The sequence below is a fragment of the Octodon degus genome, unplaced genomic scaffold (genome assembly GCF_000260255.1).
Source record: "Octodon degus isolate 3935 unplaced genomic scaffold, OctDeg1.0 scaffold00019, whole genome shotgun sequence".
NCBI classification, from domain to species: domain Eukaryota; kingdom Metazoa; phylum Chordata; class Mammalia; order Rodentia; family Octodontidae; genus Octodon; species Octodon degus.
This window is the reverse complement of record NW_004524595.1, coordinates 6,244,005-6,252,478: the sequence shown is the minus strand read 5'-3', so window position 1 is coordinate 6,252,478 and position 8,474 is coordinate 6,244,005. Positions and strand designations below refer to the sequence as shown.

The 8,474-nt window shown below is 42.6% G+C and overlaps 1 pseudogene; it reads left to right on the top strand.

Annotated features, from left to right (window-relative positions):
* The first annotated feature begins 3,792 nt into the window (after positions 1-3,792).
* LOC105741664 lies at positions 3,793-3,948 on the top strand (annotated as a pseudogene).
* The last annotated feature ends 4,526 nt before the right edge of the window (positions 3,949-8,474 follow it).

The following is an 8,474-nucleotide window of genomic DNA, read 5'->3' as shown; positions in this document are numbered from 1 at the left end:
CAACAACCATATTGTATACCATTGTCATACTGCTACTGGGGAATTGCTCATGCACTGTTCTTTCCCTCTGAGTCAAGTAATGCCTGTTGTTCTCTAATCCTCTCAAGGACCTCTGCCCATGGGACATGTCTAATGTATGTAGCATATTCCTGTTGCTTGAATTGGAAGTGATCTTTTGGCCAAGTGTGGTTTTCATGCCTATATTCCCAGCACTTGAGAGGCTGAGGCAGGAAAATTGCTGCAAGTTCAAGGCCAGCATGGACAACACAGTGAGTTCAAGACCAGCCCGGATTACATAGCAAGACCTTATCTCAAAAAAATTGAAACCAAAACCAATCCAAACAAAAAGTGATCTATCTTTTTTTTTTTTTTTTTTTTTCTGTGCAGTACTGGGGATTAAACTCAGGCCCTTGTGTTTGCCAGGCAAGCACTTATTCTACTGAGCTATCTCCCTAGCTCCAGTGATCTATCTTTTGAACCAGCAGAAAAATAAGACAACAAATTAGATTGAACAACTTTTTACTAATTAACAGGGCTCACGAATTTTTAGTTGTCATCTGGGTCTCATGCAATATACAGTCCTGATGCCTTGTTCCCTGGTCCTTGTCCTGGAGAGAGGTCTCCTTCTGGAGGTCCCGTTTTATTGCTCCTGTCCCAAAAACTTTTCCTTTTGTAGCCAGAGCCAAGAGAGACTCTCATGGCCACTCTGTGGAATCCTTCCACCAGGCCTGGTTTCCACTTTAAGGAATGCACCTTTTGACTGGAGAATTGAAAGAAACTCCACTGAATTTCAATTGCACTCTTCCCTTTCAAGAGTCCAGTCTTTTCAGACAGACAGTGAAGGGTTCCTTTGCACCCTGTGGGGACCCCTAACCTCTTCATGGGAAGACTTTCACAAGGGTATGACACACATGCAAGCCAGGCTCAGTGGTTCAGGCCTATAATCCTGGCACTTTGGGAGGCCAAGGCAAGATGATCATAATTTTAAGGCCTGCCTGGGCTGCCTAGGGAGATCCTGTTTTAAAATAAAAAATAAAAAAGGCTGTGAAAAATAGCTCAGAGAAAAGGCCCTGCTTTCAGTCCCCAGTATTACTTAAAAAAAAAAAAAAAAAAAAAAGCCATGTGAAATTGTCGTGAGGTCTTAGAGCCAGAGAGTCCACCCAAAGGGTGCTGAGAGGTCTGCTGCACTGTGGCTGGCCGTGGGAGAGCCACCTGGGAGCTCTGGAGGTTTCCTTTCACTTTCTTTGCCCTCAGACACTTCCGTGGCAATGAACCCAGGAATTAGGAAGGTGGGGCACAGCTTCTGGTCCAGGTTTGCCCAGTTTTCCCAGGCAGCAGAGTGTGCTGAGGCTGCGGACAAGAAAGGAAGCCAAGAGAGGAAGGACAGGGTGGTGTTGGCTCCTCCGCTTGCTGAGACCAGAGCTGTGGAGGAAGACAAGCCAGAGCCTGCTCAGCATTTCTCCTTCCTTGCTTGAGTTTCACCTTAGCCCCAGTTCACTGGCAGCCTGTTGACTCAGAGAGGTTACAGTGGCAAGAGGAGGAAGCTTGTCTAATCCCTCCTCTAGTTGGGAAGGGATATGGGTGGAGACAATTTTAAAGCAATCCTCTGACAAAGACTGAGTCAGTTGTATTGCCCCATGCCTGGATGTGGCTTTTTCTGTTTTTTACCCAACTTAGCCTGGCTTCTGGTCACACCAAAGTTCTTATCCTTGACTATGATAGGCATGGCTACTGTGTACTGCTTCATGGGTGGTACACTGCACAATTCCAGGAGATGCCATTCCCATAGACACTGGGGTAAATAGCAACCCCAAGAATCATGTTCACTTGTACTAGTTACTGCCTAACAGTTGACCAACACAGGATTTTCTCTCTCTCTCTCTCTCTCTCTCTCTCTCTCTCTCTCTCTCTCTCTTTTTGGTGGAACCGGGGATTGAATTCAGGTCCTTGCGCTTGTCAGGGAAGCACTTATTCTACTGAGCCTTCTCCCCGGCCCTAGGACTTTCTTTCCCTTTACATATTGCTTCTTCTGCCATACATGCCTCCATTTGTTTTCCCTCCTACTATCTCTTCACTTGGTTCACTATTTAACACTCAGCCTCCAAATTTGGTTCAAAGGTCTGGGGAGATAGCTTAGCTGTCTAAGTGCCTGCCCAGCAAGCACAAGTACCCAGGTTCTATCCCTGGTGTCATGTGCCATGCTGGCCCCAGAACCCCAGAAACCACCAAAACCAGGCATGGTGGTTTCTGTTCACTTAAGATCTGTAATTCCAGAGCTGGGGAGGCCAAGATAGGAGGATCACTATGAGTCTAAGCTGCATAGTAAGACCCTACACCAAATAAATAGATAAAAGATTTAAAAACAAAACAAAACAAATTTGGTTCATTGATAATGTTAGTGGAATGCTACAGTTTGGTACAGAATGCCACCCAAAGAACCATGTATTGATGTCTTGGCCCCCAGCCCACGGCACTATTGAGAGTCTGTACAATAGCCACGGTGTGGCTCAGTTGGAGGAAATCCGGTTATTAGGGTGGGCCCTTGAAGGGGCAATTGGGCCAGCCATAGTGACACAGGCCTGTATTCCTAGCACTCTGGGAGTCTGAAGCAGGAGGATCAGAAATTTGAGTCTAACCTGAGGAATTAGTGATTGAGGAAGACCTTAAAATTAAAAAGGAGGAGGAAGAAGGGAGGGATGAGGAAGGAAAAAAAGGGGAAGATGAAGAAGGAAGAGGAAGAGAAGAAGAACAAAAAAAGGAGGAGGAAGGTAAGAGATATTCTTGTCCTTAATCCACCCACCCATTGCTTTTTGGCCAACATGCAATCAACTGGCCTCCATCCACACCCTTCCAATGATGTGCTGTGTTGCCACAGGCCCAAAGCAACAGGGCCAGGTGAGAATTTCAGCTCCAAACCATGAGCTGGAATAAGCCCTTTCTCTTTACAAGTTGATTGTTCAGGTTAAATTACATTACTGTGAAAGAAAGCTGAGCAACACAGTGCACACAAGCATGGCAAATAAATGTTTCTGGAAATGTACAAAGCCATTGGGAAAACACACTGTACATATAGGCATCTCAAACTAGCACCCTTGGTTCATCTGACCTGGTTGTTGCAGTGTGCCTGTGGGATGTTCTAAAAGGCACTGTAAATTAGATCCTTCAGAATGGCTAAGGTGAAAATGATACCATGTGCTGGTAGGAACAAGAGAAAGTGGATCTCTTGTACATTGCTAGTGGGAATGTATTTGTATGACTATTTTGGGAAACTATTTGGTAATATCTACTAAAGCAGAAAAGATGTCTACCCTACAATTCAGCAGTTCCTAGGTATACATGCATATACACGTACACAACATAGATGTGCAAAAATATTTATAGCAGCATTATTCATAATAGCTCTGATCTAGAAACAAGTCAAATGCCCATCAACCACAGAATACATGAATAATGTAGTTACACAATAATAAAAATTAGCTCTTCAAGGGCCAGCAAATAGCTCAGCGGATTAAAGCGCCTGCAAGCAGGTGCTGGGGTCAGGGGTTTGATCCCTGGGCCTGCTGTGCTGGCCCCGCCTCCAGGGCTCACTGAAAGGACGATTGAGATTGGGCATGGTGGTATATGTCTGTAATCCCAGCACTTGGGAGGCTGTAAACAGGAGAATCACTATGGGTCTGATCTAGTAGTGAGACCCTGAACACCCTGTAGACCCTTCCCTAAAATACAGGGGAGAAAAATTAACTCTTCTGCTTCAGTTCACCTTAAGTGCATGCTCTCGCCTCCTACCTGATCATGTCATCTCACAAGACTTTCAGAATCAAATGATTCCTGCCCAAGAAGCAAAAGCAGAATCGCCCCATTCCTCAGTGGATTCATATGAAGGCAGGTAATAAAATCAGGTACAACTCTAAGAGGAAATACTGGGAGAGGACCAAGCTAGAACTGTAAGGAGTTAGTTGCATGTGAGCTGCAACACATTTACCCTCTGGGAGGTCACAAGATGATGTCCTCTTTTAATCTTGGTCAGGACAATACTGAATAAAGTTTTAAAAATAACCATTACCTGGACAGTGGAATATACTTAATCAGGAATCATATTTTTTTTCTGTGATTAGCACTATTGAATCAATAAATTTTTAAAACCTTTAAAAAAATCATAAAAATTAATCATTGCTTTAACAACCACTCCAAAAAGGTCAGATACAAAATAATATATACTACAAGTAAAAAAAGAAAAAGGCATATTGGATACAATCCACTCGGAGCCCCCTTCTGTCCCTCTCTTGGACAGAAGCTTTCTTTCCCCCAATAAATACTCTGCTCTTAAAAAATAAAAAGGCTTACAGGGTTGGGGTATAGCTCAGTTGCAGAGGGCTTGTCTAGCATGTGTGAGGCCCTGGGTTCCATCCCAGCACTACAAAAAAGCAAATAAAAAGTAGAATTAAAACAACAGGTGCACTGTATCACATTGGAAATTAGTGTGCAGGTTACACTGAGATGAGGGTAGTTATGAGAAGGCAGTGTGACATTTCTGACTGTTGGTAATGTTCTCTATGTTGATATAGGATGTGGTCACACAGGTGTGATGATTTTTAGCTATACACTTACAATCTGTAGATGTTTATAAATTTGTGCTGTGTTTCAATTAAAAAATGACTTAGGGCAGGCCAGATAGCTCAGTGGACTAAAGAGCCTGCTTAGGCAGATACAGGGACTGGGGTTTGATCCCTGGCATGCTGTGCCCCCAGGGTACACTGAGATGGCAATTGAGACTGGGTGTGGTGGCTTGCACCTGTAATCCCAGCGCTGGGGAGGCTGAAAACAGGGGGATCATCACAAGTCTGATCTGCATAGTGAGACCCTGTACCAAATGCACAAATGAGAAAAAAGCAATACACCTAGGGTTGGTGGTAGAACTCAGTGGCATAGTGCCTGCCTGGCAAGTACAAGGCCCTGCGTTTGATTCCCAGTGCCCCTAAAACAATAAAATAAAACCCCACCAGAGACTTTCAGAAAGATGGCAGAGTAATGAACAGCAGAGAAAGGACCTCTCTGAGAGCTGATGTCAAGATACTGTAATATGACAATGTGAAGAGGAGAAAGAGGGAAGTGAGTCTCTGAACCCAGAAAAGGCCCAGCAGTGAGAACTGAACTCTCTCTCTCACAAGGAGAGCAAAGAGAGAGACCTTAATGAAAAAGAAGAAGGTGGCAAGTGGTACTTTCTCCCTGAGCCCTGACTCAACATGTGTGGGATCTGCTTGAACTTTCAGATTCATGGTGACTATTGGTGACCCCAGAGGCCTTCAAAGAGAAACAGAACAGTGGAACAGAGCAATAGATGCTGCAGACTGCAGTGGCTGGTGAGTTCTCCAGGTTCAGACACTCCCCAGGAGAAGGTGATCGACAAGTAGGCATCTTGTAGAGGGGCCAACTGAGCTTGAAACTCAGAGCATGCGGGCAGCTCCATCTAGCAGTTTCCAGCGTCAGCGTGAGGCAGAACCAAGTTCCAGTCGACAGGAGGTGAAGGAGCCAAATTCAACCTGGCAGAAGGTACATGGAGTGTGGCAAGCTGAACAAATAGGGTTCGGTCTCACAGCTAGAAACTGCCCTGAACCTCAGTGGAAATAAAGATGTAGCCTTGCTGGGATTATCCACTACCCTGCTGTAAATCTACAGCTGGCTTGCTGGGATTAATCAACACAAATCTGGGCTCTGTCTGACTATTCTACCAGTGACAGCAGAGATAAGCCCTGAAGTAGACATTATTTTTCTTTTCTTATTTTTTTTTTTCTTGATTGTTTGTTCTTGCTTTTTTTTTTTTTTTTTTTTGAACCGGGGATAGAACTCAGGCCCTTCGCTTGCTAGGGAAGCACTTATTCCACTGAGCCATCTCTCCGGCCCCTGTTCTTGCTTTTATATGTGTGAATATTTCTTTTCTTTCTTTTTGTACTGGGAATCGAACTCAGGACTTTGCACTTTCCAGGCAGGTGCTTAGGCCATTGAGCTATCTCTCTAGCCCATGAGTGTGAACATTGGTTTTAGGGTTTGTTGTTATTCTGTTCTGTTCTTGTTTTTATTTCTTCTTTCCCTCTGCCACTGCTCCCATCTTTACCAGCTTCCCAAAGTTTGCATGTCTTCTTTTGCCTGTCAGCCTTGCTCTAATCTTTTTCTCTTCTTCTTCTTCTTCTTCTTCTTCTTCTTCTTCTTCTTCTTCTTCTTCTTCTTCTTCTTCTTCTTCTTCTTCTTCTTCTTTTTTTCTGGAACTGGGGATTGAACTCAGGCCCTTGCATTTGCCAGGCAAGTGCTTATTCTACTGAGCTATCTCCCTTGCCCTCTTTCTCTTCTTCCATTTCTCTACTTTTCTCCCTTAACCTCTTTTAAATTTTCTCCTTTGAGGTTAAAAATTATCATATTAAGAGCATATGTTCTGGTTTGTTTTACATTTTGCTATATAATCACAAATGTCATTCATACATTTAATGATAGCAAATTAATAGCTACCACAGTTTGTCATTTTCTAGGCTGTGTTTGATGCCATTGTTATTGCTGATTGTGCTACATTAACCAAAGTAACATAATTGTTTAATTCAGTCGTTCTTCATGGTATGCCAAGGCTGAGGTTGCTTGAGAGACATAAACAATACTATAGGCCAGTGGAAAGAACCAAAGATCAGTGCAGATAGGCAGCAACTTCTCATCCCCAATAAATTAAAGAGATAGGATCTTGCATCAGACTCAAGTCCCTAAAGTCAGCTACACTTGGAAGTCATCCTTGACAAGGAGTCATCTCTTTTTTTGTCTTTTTTTGAGGAACCGGGGATTGAACTCAGGATCTTGTGCTTGCCAGGCAAGCTTTTTTTATTCTACTGAGCCATCTCCCCAGCCCCAAGGAGTCATTTCTGAAGAGTGTTCAATGCTAGCAATAAAGTTGCCTGCCATAAGCGATTTACAGGCATTAATCCTGGAACTGAACTAAAAGAAAAGAAAAAAGAAAGAAAAAAAAAAAAAAAGAAAAGAGAAGATGCTTAAGCAGGATGCAACCCCAGACTTTCTGCTCAGCAAAGACAAACCTAGGGGAGCAGAGAAGTGGAATAGTTTGAAAGCTACACAACTGGACGCTCTGAAGTGATAGCAGTTGAAGTAACAAAGCAGATGAAGGAGGCCCTAGAAAAAAATCAAATCAGAAATAATTTATCAGATAACTACAAAGGTGATTATGAAAAAGAAAGACATAATAAGTGATTCTAGTGTAGAAAAAGAAAAACAAATAGAAGAGCTTAGGAAAATGATGGAAACCATGAAGGTACACATGAGTCTATGAAACAGATTCAAATTGAGTCTATGAAACAGATTCAAACAGATATCCAGGAGATTAAATATTCCATTGAAAGTATGAGAAGACAGAATTTCAGATATAGAAGACAGGATTATGGTTAGCAATCGTGAAAAGAAAGATTCCTTAAAAATAGCAAAAGACCACAAAAAAATCAGTCTAACAGCTGGTAGATGACACAAGAAAAACAAAGTTTGATGAGTCAAGGAAAAGCTAGAGGTAGTGTAAAAACACAAAAAACCTGTTCACAGACATTAATGGCAGAAAACTTGCTGAGCATGGAAAAAGAATTCGAAATACAGATAAGTGAGGCATAAGAAATTCAATTTTCCACTACCAAAAAACTCTACACCAAGGAATATAATAGTCAAAATTTCAGAAATTCATAAAAGAACAAAATATTAAAAACTGTATGAGAAAAGAAACAAATCATCTATTAAAGTCTATTAGAATCAGGGAAGACTTCTTAACATAAACCTTCAAGTCAAGGAGAACTTGCAGTGAAGTGTTTCAAGTCCTGAATGAAAACAACCTGTAAGCCACATTGATGTACTCAACAAAACTACAGTTCAAAATTGTTGGAGAAGTAAGATACTTCCATGACAAAGAACACCTGAAGAAATTCATGATCATCAAATCAGCACTCTAAAGCTTTTTGAAGGAGGGTGGCAAGGTAGCTCAGTGGACTAAGCACCTGCTTAGGCAAGCACAGGAATCAGGATTTGATCCCTGGAACCACATGCCACTCCAGCCTCGCCCTTGGATGTGCTGAGCCGGCCACCTAGATGGGGCGTGAGAAGCAAGATCCAGGGCTAGAGAGATAGCATGGCAGTCTAAGCATCTGCGTTTCCAGGTACCACTTGCCTTGCTAGCTCCAAGCCATATGGCTGGGGTGGTGGTGCACGCCTATAATCACAGCACTGGGGAGGCTGAGAAAGGAGGATCATTGTGAGTCTAAGCTGCATAGTGAGACCCTGTACCAAATGAATGAGTGAATCAATCAATCAATCAATAATTTTAAAAAAGCAAGATCCAATAAAATGTTGTATATAAGAAACACATTTAATTAAAAAAGAGATTCATAGACTGAAAGTCAAATGATGGGTAAGCTTGAGAAATTTCCAGCTACATGGATGCACCT